At 40.9% G+C, this 13,228-nt stretch overlaps 1 long non-coding RNA gene across 1 annotated transcript in view; it reads left to right on the top strand.

Moving 5' to 3' along the window:
- Window positions 1-12,815, top strand: part of LOC135361625 (uncharacterized) — a 74,607-nt gene extending 61,792 nt beyond the window's left edge. The window contains exon 4 of the long non-coding RNA XR_010405212.1: window positions 12,748-12,815. This is a non-coding gene — a long non-coding RNA (uncharacterized LOC135361625). The remainder of the gene's footprint in view (window positions 1-12,747) is intronic.
- The last annotated feature ends 413 nt before the right edge of the window (window positions 12,816-13,228 follow it).

The following is a 13,228-nucleotide window of genomic DNA, read 5'->3' as shown; positions in this document are numbered from 1 at the left end:
CAATTGGTATGTGACTAAAAATTGGGATGTCGAGGAAGAGACTGGAAGCATCCAGTTGTGGTCCTTGACATTTAACTCTAACTCAGAGGATTGGTACATCAGCCAGATAGGGTTGTATGCAAAGATGGGTCATGGCTGTTGAGAATGTTGGCTCTATTTCTCAAAATAAACTTGTTTCATCACTGTTTACTGCCCCCCCCAACCCCAACTGAATATTTATAAGAAAAAAATGTGTGAGACATCCTGTGGAAAATGGCAAAGAAAGTTAAAATTTTAATAGTCTGCTGATTATATGGATCACATTGTCCATGTGAGAATAAATCTTTTTAAATATTGAAGGATGGCAGGGTGCCTGGGTGGCTCAGTCTGACTCTTGGTTTCAGCTCAGGTTGTGATCCCAGGACCCTGGGATTGAGCCCTGCATCATGCTCCACACTCAGCATGGAGTCTGCTTGATATTCTCTCTCTCTCTCTGTCTCCTTCTGCCCCTCACACTCGTGCTGTCTCTCTCTCTCTAAAATAAATAAATAAAATCTTTAAAAAAATAAATAAATATTAAAAGATGGCTCGAGCCAGAGTAACAGAATTTAAAGAAAAAAAAAAGTGAAGACAATTCATCCTTGTTTTTATAGGTCCATGAGTCTATAGAACTGTGACTGCTTCCTTGTTCAGGTAGAATGGTCAAGAATATGCTTTAATTCCAGATTTATAGTTATGAATTTAGAAGTGGTATGAAAACTGTTTGCTGAAATATTCTCAACCAGATGCCTGTATTTTAAGGATCTTGGGCCATTTGAATGATTGAGTGGTGGTTTCGTGGCCATTAATTATTGGTTTACCTCGAGCACCAACTTTATATAAACTTACCAGTACGTGGTGAAATCTTGTTGGGTGATATTTCCTGCTTTTTTCTGAGATCCCAATTCCTTGGCTCCCTCCTGTCCTCTGAGCTGTGGTTTCACACGAATTTTCCCAAACGCCAACAGAGCATTTTTGCAGAAAATTCTGATTCTCTGATTGCTTTCAGTTTTAGTATGACTTTAATAAAAGAGCCCAGATTTTTCTCCCCTATTGTTTTTTCTTTTGTGCTTGAAACTAGAAGTTGCACAGGGAAATAAGGCAATTGGACCAGATACTCTGATTCGGGATTAGCTTCTACATAGGAGAATATTTTGACTCCGGTCTTAGGAATGTGGGATGTGCTGTGGTTATGGTGATTCCGAGATGTCCAGCCCAGGCACGAGTCACCCCCTGTTCCACAGGAAGCCCTCTCTGGGGCTAATGTGGAAGTCAGGCCCCTAGTGGTGGCGGGCAGGTGGGAGACAGAAAGGGGAAGCATAGTTTAAGACTTCTGACCCAAATCTCCCACTGGACCTAACCCTTAAAATCAGTTGGGATATTGCTAAAACTTAACAGGCTGTCCTAGGACTGGCCTGGTCTGGAACAGCCGCTCCCCAAGAGGGATGAGTCATTATTATCAAGAACACTCATGTATCTGTGTTTTTTTAATCTGCCAGACCACCTATACTCAGCCTCTGACTATGGCCCATGTTATAATCATAAGTCATATGGTATGATATGATAAGATATCATAATCATTTATCAGCCACATTTTCTTGGATATGATCTTTTTATAGTTCTTGAAATGGCTTCTTTTTTCCTTGCTTGGAGGATTTTTCTTTCTTTGCCAAACCTCTTAATTCTGATAGAAGTAGTTACTTGTGAATCTCGGGCAAATGGGGACTTCTCTCTGTCCTAGGAAAGAAGAGGCTGATTTAGCCAGTAATGGTAAAGGGGTGTGTGTGTGTGTGTGTGTGTGTGTGTGTTCTGTATTTCACTATTGCATAATTTTTTTTTTTTTTTTTTTTTAATTTTTTTATTCTTATGTTAATCCCCTTACATTACAACATTAGTTTTAGATGAAGTGTTCCATGATTCATTGTTTGTGCACAACACCCAGTGCTCCATGCAGAATGTGCCCTCCTAAATACCCACCACCAGGCTAACCCATCCTCCCACCCCCCTCCCCTCTAGAACCCTGTTTGTTTTTCAGAGTCCATCGTCTCTCATGGTTCGTCTACCCCTCCGATTTCCCCCGCTTCATTCTTCCCCTCCCGCTACCTTCTTCTTCTTCTTCTTTTTTTTTTTTTCTTAACATATATTGCATTATTTGTTTCAGAGGTACAGATCTGAGATTCAACAGTCTTGCACAATTCACAGCGCTTACCAGAGCACATACACTCCCCAGTGTCTATCACCCAGTCCCCCCATCCCTCCCACCCCACCCCCCACTCCAACAACACTCAGTTTGTTTCCTGCGATTAAGAATTCCTCATATCAGTGAGATCATATGATACATGTCTTTCTCTGTTTGACTTATTTCACTCAACATAATACCCTCCAGTTCCATCCACATCGTTGCAAATGGCAAGATCTCATTCCTTTTGATGGCTGCATAATATTCCATTGTATATATATACCACATCTTCTTTATCCATTCATCTGTCGATGGACATCTTGGCTCTTTCCACAGTTTGGCTATTGTGGACATTGCTGCTATAAACATCGGGGTGCACGTAGCCCTTCGGATCCCTACTTTTGTATCTTTGGGGTAAATACCCAGTAGTGCAATTGCTGGATCATATGGTAGCTCTATTTTCAACTTTTTGAGGAACCTCCATACAGTTTTCCAGAGTGGCTGCACCAGCTTGCATTCCCACCAACAGTGTAGGAGGGTTCCCCTTTCTCCGCATCCCCGCCAACATCTGTCGTTTCCTGACTTGTTAATTTTAGCCATTCTGACTGGTGTGAGGTGATATCTCATTGAGGTTTTGATTTGGATTTCCCTGATGCCGAGCGATATTGAGCACTTTTTCATGTGTCTGTTGGCCATTTGGATGTCTTCTTTGGAAAAATGTCTGTTCATGTCTTCTGCCCATTTCTTAATTGGATTCTTTGTTCTTTGGGTGTTGAGTTTGATGAGTTCTTTATAGATTTTGGATACTAGCCCTTTATCTGATATGTCATTTGCAAATATCTTCTCCCATTCTGTCGGTTGTCTTTTGGTTTTGTTAACTGTTTCCTTTGCTTTGCAAAAGCTTCTTATCTTGATGAAGTCCCAATAGTTCATTTTTGCCCTTGCTTCCCTTGCCTTTGGCGATGTTTCTAGGAAGAAGTTGCTTCGGCTGAGGTCAAAGAGGTTGTTGCCTGTGTTCTCCTTTAGGATTTTGATGGACTCCTGTCTCACATTGAGGTCTTTCAACCATTTGGAGTCTATTTTTGTGTGTGGTGTAAGGAAGTGGTCCAGTTTCATTCTTCTGCATGTGTCTATCCAATTTTCCCAACACCATTTGTTGAAGAGACTGTCTTTGTTCCATTGGACATTCTTTCCCGCTTTGTCGAAGATTAGTTGACCATAGAGTTGAGGGTCCATTTCTGGGCTCTCTATTCTGTTCCATTGATCGATGTGTCTGTTTTTGTGCCAGTACCATGCTGTCTTGATGATGACAGCTTTGTAATAGAGCTTGAAGTCCGGAATTGTGATGCCACCGGCTTTGCTTTTCTTTTTCAATATTCCTCTGGCTATGCGGGGTCTTTTCTGGTTCCATACAAATTTTAGGATTATTTGTTCCATTTCTTTGAAAAAAGTGGATGGTATTTTGATGGGGATTGCATTGAATGTGTAGATTGCTCTAGGTAGCATTGACATCTTCACAATATTTGTTCTTCCAATCCATGAGCATGGAACGTTTTTCCATTTCTTTGTGTCTTCCTCAATTTCTTTCATGAGTATTTTATAGTTTTCTGAGTACAGATCCTTTGTCTCTTTGGTTAGATTTATTCCTAGGTATCTTATGGTTTTGGGTGCAATTGTAAATGGGATCGACTCCTTAATTTCTCTTTCTTCTGTCTTGTTGTTGGTGTATAGGAATGCCACTGACTTCTGTGCATTGATTTTATATCCTGCCACTTTACTGAATTCCTGTATGAGTTCTAGCAGTTTTGGGGTGGAGTCTTTTGGGTTTTCCACATAAAGTATCATATCATCTGCAAAGAGTGAGAGTTTGACTTCTTCTTTGCCAATTTGGATGCCTTTGATTTCTTTTTGTTGTCTGATTGCTGTGGCTAGGACTTCCAATACTATGTTGAATAGCAGTGGTGATAGTGGACATCCCTGCCGCGTTCCTGACCTTAGGGGGAAAGCTCTCAGTTTTTCCCCATTGAGAATAATATTTGCTGTAGGTTTTTCATAGATGGCTTTTATGATATTGAGGTATGTACCCTCTATCCCTATACTCTGAAGAGTTTTGATCAAGAAAGGATGCTGTACTTTGTCAAAAGCTTTTTCGGCATCTATCGAGAGGATCATATGATTCTTGTTCTTTCCTTTGTTAATGTACTGTATCACATTGATTGATTTGCGGATGTTGAACCAACCTTGCAGCCCAGGGATAAATCCCACTTGGTCATGGTGAATAATCCTTTTAATGTACTGTTGGATCCTATTGGCTAGTATTTTGGTGAGAATTTTTGCATCCATGTTCATCAGGGATATTGGTCTGTAATTCTCCTTTTTGATGGGGTCTTTGTCTGGTTTGGGGATCAAGGTAATGCTGGCCTCATAAAATGAGTTTGGAAGTTTTCCTTCCGTTTCAATTTTTTGGAACAGTTTCAGAAGAATAGGTATTAATTCTTCTTGAAATGTTTGGTAGAATTCCCCTGGGAAGCCATCTGGCCCTGGGCTTTTGTTTTTTGGGAGATTTTTGATGACTGCTTCAATTTCCTTAGTGGTTATAGGTCTGTTCAGGTTTTCTATTTCATCCTGGTTCAGTTTTGGTAGTTGATACATCTCTAGGAATGCATCCATCTCTTCCAGGTTATCTAATTTGCTGGCATAGAGTTGCTCATAATATGTTCTTATAATTGTTTGTATTTCTTTGGTGTTGGTTGTGATCTCTCCTCTTTCATTCATGATTTTGTTGATTTGGGTCATTTCTCTTCTCTTTTTGATAAGTCTGGCCAGGGGTTTATCAATCTTGTTAATTCTTTCAAAGAACCAGCTCCTAGTTTCGTTGATCTGTTCTACTGTTCTTTTAGTTTCTATTTCATTGATTTCTGCTCTGATCTTTATGATTTCTCTTCTCCTGCTGGGTTTAGGCTTTATTTGCTGTTCTTTCTCCAGCTCCTTTAGGTGTAGGGTTAGGTTGTGTACTTGAGACCTTTCTTGTTTCTTGAGAAAGGCTTGTATTGCTATATACTTTCCTCTTAGGACTGCCTTTGCTGCATCCCAAAGATTTTGAACAGTTGTGTTTTCATTTTCATTAGTTTCCATGTATTTTTTTAATTCTTCTTTAATTTCCTGGTTGACCCATTCATTCTTCAGTAGGATGCTCTTTAGCCTCCATGTATTTGAGTTCTTTCCGACTTTCCTCTTGGGATTGAGTTCTAGTTTCAAAGCATTGTGGTCTGAAAATAGGCAGGGAATGATCCCAATCTTTTGGTACCGGTTGAGACCTGACTTATGACCTAGGATGTGGTCGATTCTGGAGAATGTTCCATGGGCAGTAGAGAAGAATGTGTATTCCGTTGCTTTGGGGTGGAATGTTCTGAATATGTCTGTGAAGTCCATTTGGTCCAGTGTGTCATTTAAAGTCTTTATTTCCTTGTTGATCTTTTGCTTAGATGATCTGTCCATTTCAGTGAGGGGGATGTTAAAGTCCCCCACTATTATTGTATTGTTGTTGATGTGTTTCTTTGCTTTTGTTATTAATTGCCTTATATAATTGGCTGCTCCCATGTTAGGGGCATAGATATTTACAATTGTTAGATCTTCTTGTTGGATAGATCCTTTAAGTATGATATAGTGTCCTTCCTCATCTCTTATTACAGTCTTTGGTTTAAAATCTAATTTGTCTGATATAAGGATTGCCACCCCAGCTTTCTTTTGGTGTCCATTAGCATGGTAAATGGTTTTCCACCCCCTCACTTTCAATCTGGGGGTGTCTTTGGGTCTAAAATGAGTCTCTTGCAGACAGCATATCGATGGATCTTGTTTTTTAATCCAGTCTGTTAGCCTGTGTCTTTTGATTGGGGCATTTAGCCCATTTACATTCAAGGTAACTATTGAAAGATAGGAATTTAGTGCCATTGTATTGCCTGTAAGGTGACTGTTACCATATATTGTCTGTGTTCCTTTCTGGTCTATGTTGCTTTTAGGGTCTCTCTTTGCTTAGAGGACCCCTTTCAAGATTTCCTGTAGGGCTGGTTTTGTGTTTGCAAATTCCTTTAGTTTTTTTTTGTCCTGGAAACTTTTTATCTCTCCTTCAATTTTCAATGACAGCCTAGCTGGATAGAGTATTCTTGGCTGCATATTTTTCTCATTTAGTGCTCTGAATATATCCTGCCAGTCCTTTCTGGCCTGCCAGGTCTCTGTGGATAGGTCTGTTGCCAATCTAATGTTTCTACCATTGTAGGTTACATATCTCTTCTCCCGAGCTGCTTTCAGGATTTTCTCTTTGTCTGTGAGACTTGTAAGTTTTACTATTAGATGTCGGGGAGTTGACCTATTTTTATTGATTTTGAGAGGGGTTCTCTGTGCTTCCTGGATTTTCATGCCTGTTTCTTTCCCCAAATTAGGGAAGTTCTCTGCTATAATTTGCTCCATTATACCTTCTGCCCCCCTCTCTCTTTCTTCTTCTTCTGGGATCCCAATTATTCTAATGTTGTTTCGTCTTATGGTATCACTTATCTCTCGAATTCTGCCCTCATGATCCAGTAGTTGTTTATCTCTCTTTTTCTCAGCTTCTTTATTTTCCAGCATTTCATCTTCTATATTACTGATTCTCTCTTCTGCCTCATTTATTCTAGCAGTTAGTGCCCCCATTTTTGATTGCACCTCATTAATAGCCTTTTTGATTTCTACTTGGTTGGATTTTAGCTCTTTTACTTCTCCAGAAAGAGTTTCTCTAATAACTTCCATATTTTTTTCAAGCCCAGCTAGTATCTTTAAAGTGATGATTCTGAACTCTAGATCTGACATCGTACTAATGTCCGTATTGAGTAGGTCCCTGGCAGTCGGTACTGCCTCTTGTTCTTTTTGTTGAGGTGATTTTTTCCGTCTCGTCATTTTGTGCAGAGGAGAATAGATTAATGAGAGAACAAAATGCTAGCAGAGTAACCACGTCCCCAGAAAATATACTTTAAACAAATCAGAAAAGACCTGAAGCAGTGGGATAAGAAGGGGAAAGAGAGAAAAAAAAAAGAAAAAAAAAGAAAAAGATAAAGATAAAAACAACAACAAACAAAACAAAAGAACAACAACAAAAGAAAAACCAGAATGTGATCAAATATGATCTATATGGTATATAGATCAGTGCCACACACTAGATTTGGGGTGTGTTTTGGTCTTTTAGAAGAAAGTGTCTCCCAAAATTTTAAAGAAAGAAAAACTTATATATGTACAAAAATAAGGGTTGATATGATGAAGGGATGGAAAATGACTGTAAAAATGGAAATTATAAAAAATTTTATAAAAGGAATTGATAAGAAGTTGTTTGAAAAAAGAAAGAGGATTTAAAAAAAGAAAAAAGAAAAAGAAAAAAAAAGGGAGAGGATGTGATCAGGCAGGGGAATAGAGAACACCATATACTAGAGATTTAGGGTATATTTTAATCTGTTAGAAGAAACTATCTCAAAATTTTAAAGAGAGAACAACTTATATATATAAGCCAAAAATATGGGTAACTACTATGAAGGGATAGAATATGACTCTAAAAATGAAAAATAAAAATGTTTTTTTTTAAAAAAAGGGATTGATAAGATGTTGTTTGAAAAAGGGAAAAAGAAAAATTCAAAAAGAAATAAAAAGACAAAAAGACAGTTAAAAAAAAAATTAACTTTAAAAGACTAAGGAATCATGGTAAAAAAGCCGTGAATTCTATGTGCAGTAGTCCCTTAGCGCTGGAGTTCTGCTGTTCTCATTGATCGGTAAACTTGGTCTTGGCTGGCTGTTCTCGCTGGTCTTCTGGGGAGGGGCCTGTTGCCGTGGTTTCCAAATGTCTCTGCCGGAGGCGGAATAGCCCCGCCCTTGCCCCCTCCCGGCTAAGTAATCTGCTCGGGTTTGCTCTCCGGGGCTTTTGTTCCCTGTGAGCTTTCCGTACAGCTTTGGAGGCGGAGAGTGAAAATGGCGGCCTCCCAATCTCCGCCCCGGAGGAGCCGAGAACTCGGGGCCCGCTCCTCAGTGAGCCCCCAGAGAAAAGCCGTCAGTCACTCCCGTCTCCCCGGTCTGCAGCTGCACTCCGTGCTCAACCGGCCTGTGACCGCGCGTTTCTCTCTCTGGCACCCGACCCCGGGTGGAGTCTCCAAACCCAGCAGATCCCTGCGGTGCCCTCCCGCGCGGCTCCTCCCGGGGGAGGAAGGTGAGTCTCCCCGGATCGGCCGCTTGTTGGGTCCCTGCTGGAGGAGCAGGGGCCCGACTGGGCCGCGGATCGCGGTTAATGGCAACCCCAGCTGAGAGCCCGCGCCTGGGCTCCGCCTCTGCAGCCGGCTTCCCGGCTCCGTTACCTGGGAGCTCTGCTGCCCTCAGGCACCCCCGGTCTTTCTGTGACCCCGAGGGTCCTGAGACCATACTGTCCCGGAGGGTTCCACCCCCCGCTTAGCCACCAGAGTGACGTCCCTCGGCGGAGCAGACTTTTAAAAGTTCCGATTTTGTGCTCCGCGGCTCTATCACTTGCCAGAAGCGGCCGACGGAGGCCCCTCCCCCGCCGTCTATCCTCCCGAATATCGCCTCGGATTCACTTCTCCGCACGTCCTACCTTCCAGAAAGTGGTCGCTTTTCTGCTGAGACAGTTGTTGCTCTTCTTTTCTTCGATCTCCTGTTGAGTTTGTAGGTGTTCAGAATGGTTTGATCCCTATCCAGCTGAATTCCTGAGAGGAGACGAAATCCAGGTCTCCTACTCCTCCGCCATCTTGCTCCGCCCCCCACTATTGCATAATTTAACTCTGAATATAAAGCTTTGTCCTGGACTTGTGGATAATCTATTAAAAAATTTTTTTTTTGGTCTCCCTCCATAGAAACCCAGAGGTTAGGGATCTTTCATGTTCCCCCCAATCTGGAAAATCTGGAGATAGCTAACAGTTTGGAAAGAAATTTCCCATTGATTCCTGATTTTGTAGATTGAAGAGGTATGTTTTGGAAGGCAGACAAATATGAGGTTGAGGGGGTGCTGAGTTGTTTCTCTGTCAAGGCCATGGAGCAGGAATAGGTTTTGGAAATAGCCATCTTGGAGTCAAACAAAGATCTTTGATGATTATTTCAACTTGTTAGTGATAGGGTCCAAGATGCCTAAGGTAGTTGGATTGGTTATTGTCTGAGTGGGAAAGCGTCAGTGTCACTGCCTCAGGCTGAACTTCTTTGGGCTCAGGGCCCTGCCACAACTTATTGCCCTTTTTACATGTGGGATCTATCGGGGAAAGTGAGAAAGATTGGTGTAAATCTTCATCTCTGCTAGAAAAACAACTCCAAATTTGCCCTCTACTTAGGATGCATTGTTGTTACATGAAAAATTAACACAAAGATTGAGGAGTTGAAGGACAGGGGACATGGGACTCTGATGTATATAAGGAGGCGTTTTGGTTGTTCTGACCAGATTAAACCCACAAAGAAATCTATCTGAGACCCTGCAGGTTACCGACCAACTCCTTGTTGGTGAGACACTAAATGCAGAGGGAAATGCAACTCTACTCTGTGGACGTAATATGTCTGATCACACTTCCTGAACAGCCCATTTGCTAATTAATTTTTGTCTAGAAATCACCTGCATCAGAATAAAGAGAGATATAAAGACTACCAGGGCTTACATGAGACCTCAGGTTGGATCTCAGATTTGGTGTTTGTGCATGACAGGGACTGAGGGGAAAGATCTGGAAACTAAATCCCAGGGGGATAAGTGGGAGAGAGGAGAAAGAAAACAGCTTCAAACAAATCTATTAAAACCCCCAGCATAAAGGGAGGAAGACAGAGTCTTCTGTGATTGTAATCCCAGCAACCAAGGGCAGAAGGTAGGAGGAATCATTATGTGAAAGGACGCATGGCTTTCAGGTTGAGTGTCCTAGAAAAGACTCCCTTCTTATTGTCAACATGGAGAATTCTTGCAAAGTGTTTATTTTCCATTCAGTTTTATGAAATTTTCTTTTTTTGTGTATTTTCTATTCACTATTGTGCTGACTTATTAAAAGTACTGTGAGTATTTCAACGTTAGCAGTTTTTAATTTGCTTCTCTTGTTTTCGATCACATTATGTTTGGAAGTTATTTTGTACTTTCCCTCACTTTTTGGAAAACTGAAGAAATTGTCATCGATTTTATGAGGTGTATATCTTTTTTTCTACTCTGAACGTCTGAAGGTAACTTCTTTATACTGTAGTTTTGTATGATAAAATAATTTTTACTGACTTTATAATGAGAAAATTGGTAAAATGGTTTTGTTTTTATAAATTTCACACATGCAAGCTTTTATCCAAGCTTTATTTTGTTCTTTCATGTTGAAAGGAAGGTGATCCTCCAACACTCTGCACATCTCTGAAGCATTCATGGCTAATTCCAATTACAGCAAATGCTCGGTACCATCATTGACTTGTTATCTCAAATGTGGAGACTTCATGATAATTGCTGCCCATTCTGTAGATGCTCAAAGATTTATTTCTGTTGTATTTTTATTTTTTATTATGTCTCAAAATTCTTCCAAACCTCAATCTCATTGAGTCTGGGAGGGACTTTTTATAATTATCAAATCCAACTTTTTAAACAATAAAGGAATTTTCTTTACCATGAGGCTCAGAGGCTGTGCCCTTTTCATGAGTACTGCTGTTCACTATGTAAAATGCAGTTACTGTTATTTACTATTTGAATAATCATGGTGTAGTTGGGCTTGTAGTGGACGTTTGTTGCTTTTGCCGATCTAAGGTCTCTTTCCTCTTTTGGGAACGGCACTCCAATTTTCCTTCTACTGTCTACCTACAGTCCAAGCTGTTCAGCTCAGGCTAATTGCACCCTCTAGCATAGGAGTGGGTACTTGACCCAGGTTTGGCAAATAAGAATGATCTCTGGGGCATTTGCTGTTGCTCTCCGGAAATAGGTGCTCTTCTCCCCTGGAATTACTCTCACTAAGGATCACCAAGTGGAAAGATCCTACCATACTGATCATAATGATGATGATAAAGTAGTTTTTTTTTTGTTGTTGTTGTTTTGTTTTTTAGGTAGGCTCCACACCCAGCATGGAGCCCAATGTGGGGCTCAAACTCACAACCCTGAGATCAAAACCTGAGCTGAGATCAAGAGTGGGATGCTTAACTGACTGAGCCACCCAGGTGTTCCAAGTAGTATATATTTTAACTCATTTAATCCTCTCCCCAAACCTATGAGGTGAATATTATTATTTCCTCCATTTTCATGATAAAAAACTGAGGCTAAGTGAAGTCGGGTGATTTGCTTAGTGTCAAACAGGTAGGAAGTGGTGGATCCGGGATTCTAAATCTGGCAGCCTGATTCTAGAGCTCATGCTTTTCCCATTATACTAAAGAAAAACATGGCTGTAAGAGAGAAAAACGGATTCCTGATCACAAAATTTGAGCTCTTGGATCAAATGATTCCTAACAGAGCCCTGGATTTCCCTTTTGAATGAACCATTACATTATCTTTTTGGTTTAAATTAATTTGGGATGGATTTCCATTACTTGCACTTGGAAGAGCCCCGACTAGTGCCTGAAAGAGCAATGGGGAAATCTTGGATAAGCTGCCACATGATATTTGAGACAATGCATGTAGAGATGACTTGTTTAACAAAGCTGTGAAATGCGGAGTATCATTTCGGGCACATGTGATTATAATTTGAGTTGCTCTTCAAATTCGGGCTTTTGTATTTACATGTTTACATTCAGTATGAACAGAATGTTTGTTCCCCCCAAATTCACATGTAGAAACTCAATGTGATGGTATTAGGAAGTGGGGCCTTTGGGAGGTGATTAGGTCATGAGGGTGGAGCCCTCATGAATGGGATTAGTGCCCTTATAAAAGAGGCTCCAGAGAGCTCCCTTGCCCTTTCTTTCTTTCTTTTTTTTTTTTTTAAAGATTTTATTTATTTATTTGACAGAGAGACAGCTAGAGAGGGAACACAAACAGGGGGAGTGGGAGAGGGAGAAGCAGGCTTCCCGCTGAGCAGGGAGCCTGATGCGGGGCTCATGATCTGAGCCGAAGGCAGACGCTTAGCAACTGAGCCACCCAGGCACCCTCCTTTGCCCTTTCTGTCATGTGAGGACAAGGAGAGAAGACAGCAGTCCATGAACCAGGAAGCAGGTTTCCAGATACCAAATCTGCCAGCACCTTGATCTTGGACTTCCCAGCCTCCAAGAGTGTGAGCAATACATTCCTGTTGTTTATAACATTTGTGGTATTCTGTTACAGCAGTCCAAATGGACTAAGATACATGGTTAAGAACTAGATGCAAGTCACTTTAGCCCCCATTTGTATAGACTCTGAGAGAAACCTCATCAAATAATAATTCTCTGCTTTTAAATAAAAATATATTAATAACATCTCTATAAATGTAGTCATGAATATATAAAAGATCTAAGAAACAAAATTAGATCCAAATTAGCTTAAGCTAAAAGAGATTTATAATCATGTAACCAAACATTCCCGGGAAGCTGGCTTTGGGATTGACTGACCTAGGACTTATTATTGTTGCCACTAGGATTCATTCTTGGTCTGCCACTTCTGGGAAGGCTCCATCCTCAGCACATCCACAGCCACAAGCCAGGTGAGTTTCACTTCTTCAGTGACCTAGCCCGGTGGAGAGGAGAGTGTGTGTCTCAGGATTTCCTGCACAAGGGCCAGGTTTCTCTCTGACTTGGGTTAAGTGAAATGTGCTGATGGGTTTAGGCCAATCAGGCTCCACACCTGGTACCCACCAGGCAGAAAATGGAAGATGGGGTTGAGAGAGGAAACTCCAGAGACTGGTGTTAGGAAGGGGAGTAAAAAATGTAGTAATAATAATAGTAGTACTTATAGTTACAATGAGAATAATAATCATGGTTAATAATCCAGTACATATTATATGTTGGCATCTATTAGCATATTTAATCCTTACCACAACTGTATAGGTACCATTAAATTCTCATCTTACAGAAAAAATAAGGAAAGCTCTGGGGCATCTGGGTGGCTCAGTCGTTAAG

Source organism: Mirounga angustirostris, unplaced genomic scaffold (genome assembly GCF_029215605.1).
Source record: "Mirounga angustirostris isolate CCGP_5_RB_7025 unplaced genomic scaffold, mMirAng1.0.hap1 SCAF_9, whole genome shotgun sequence".
NCBI lineage: Eukaryota > Metazoa > Chordata > Mammalia > Carnivora > Phocidae > Mirounga > Mirounga angustirostris.
This window is presented reverse-complemented; position numbering and strand designations above follow the sequence as displayed.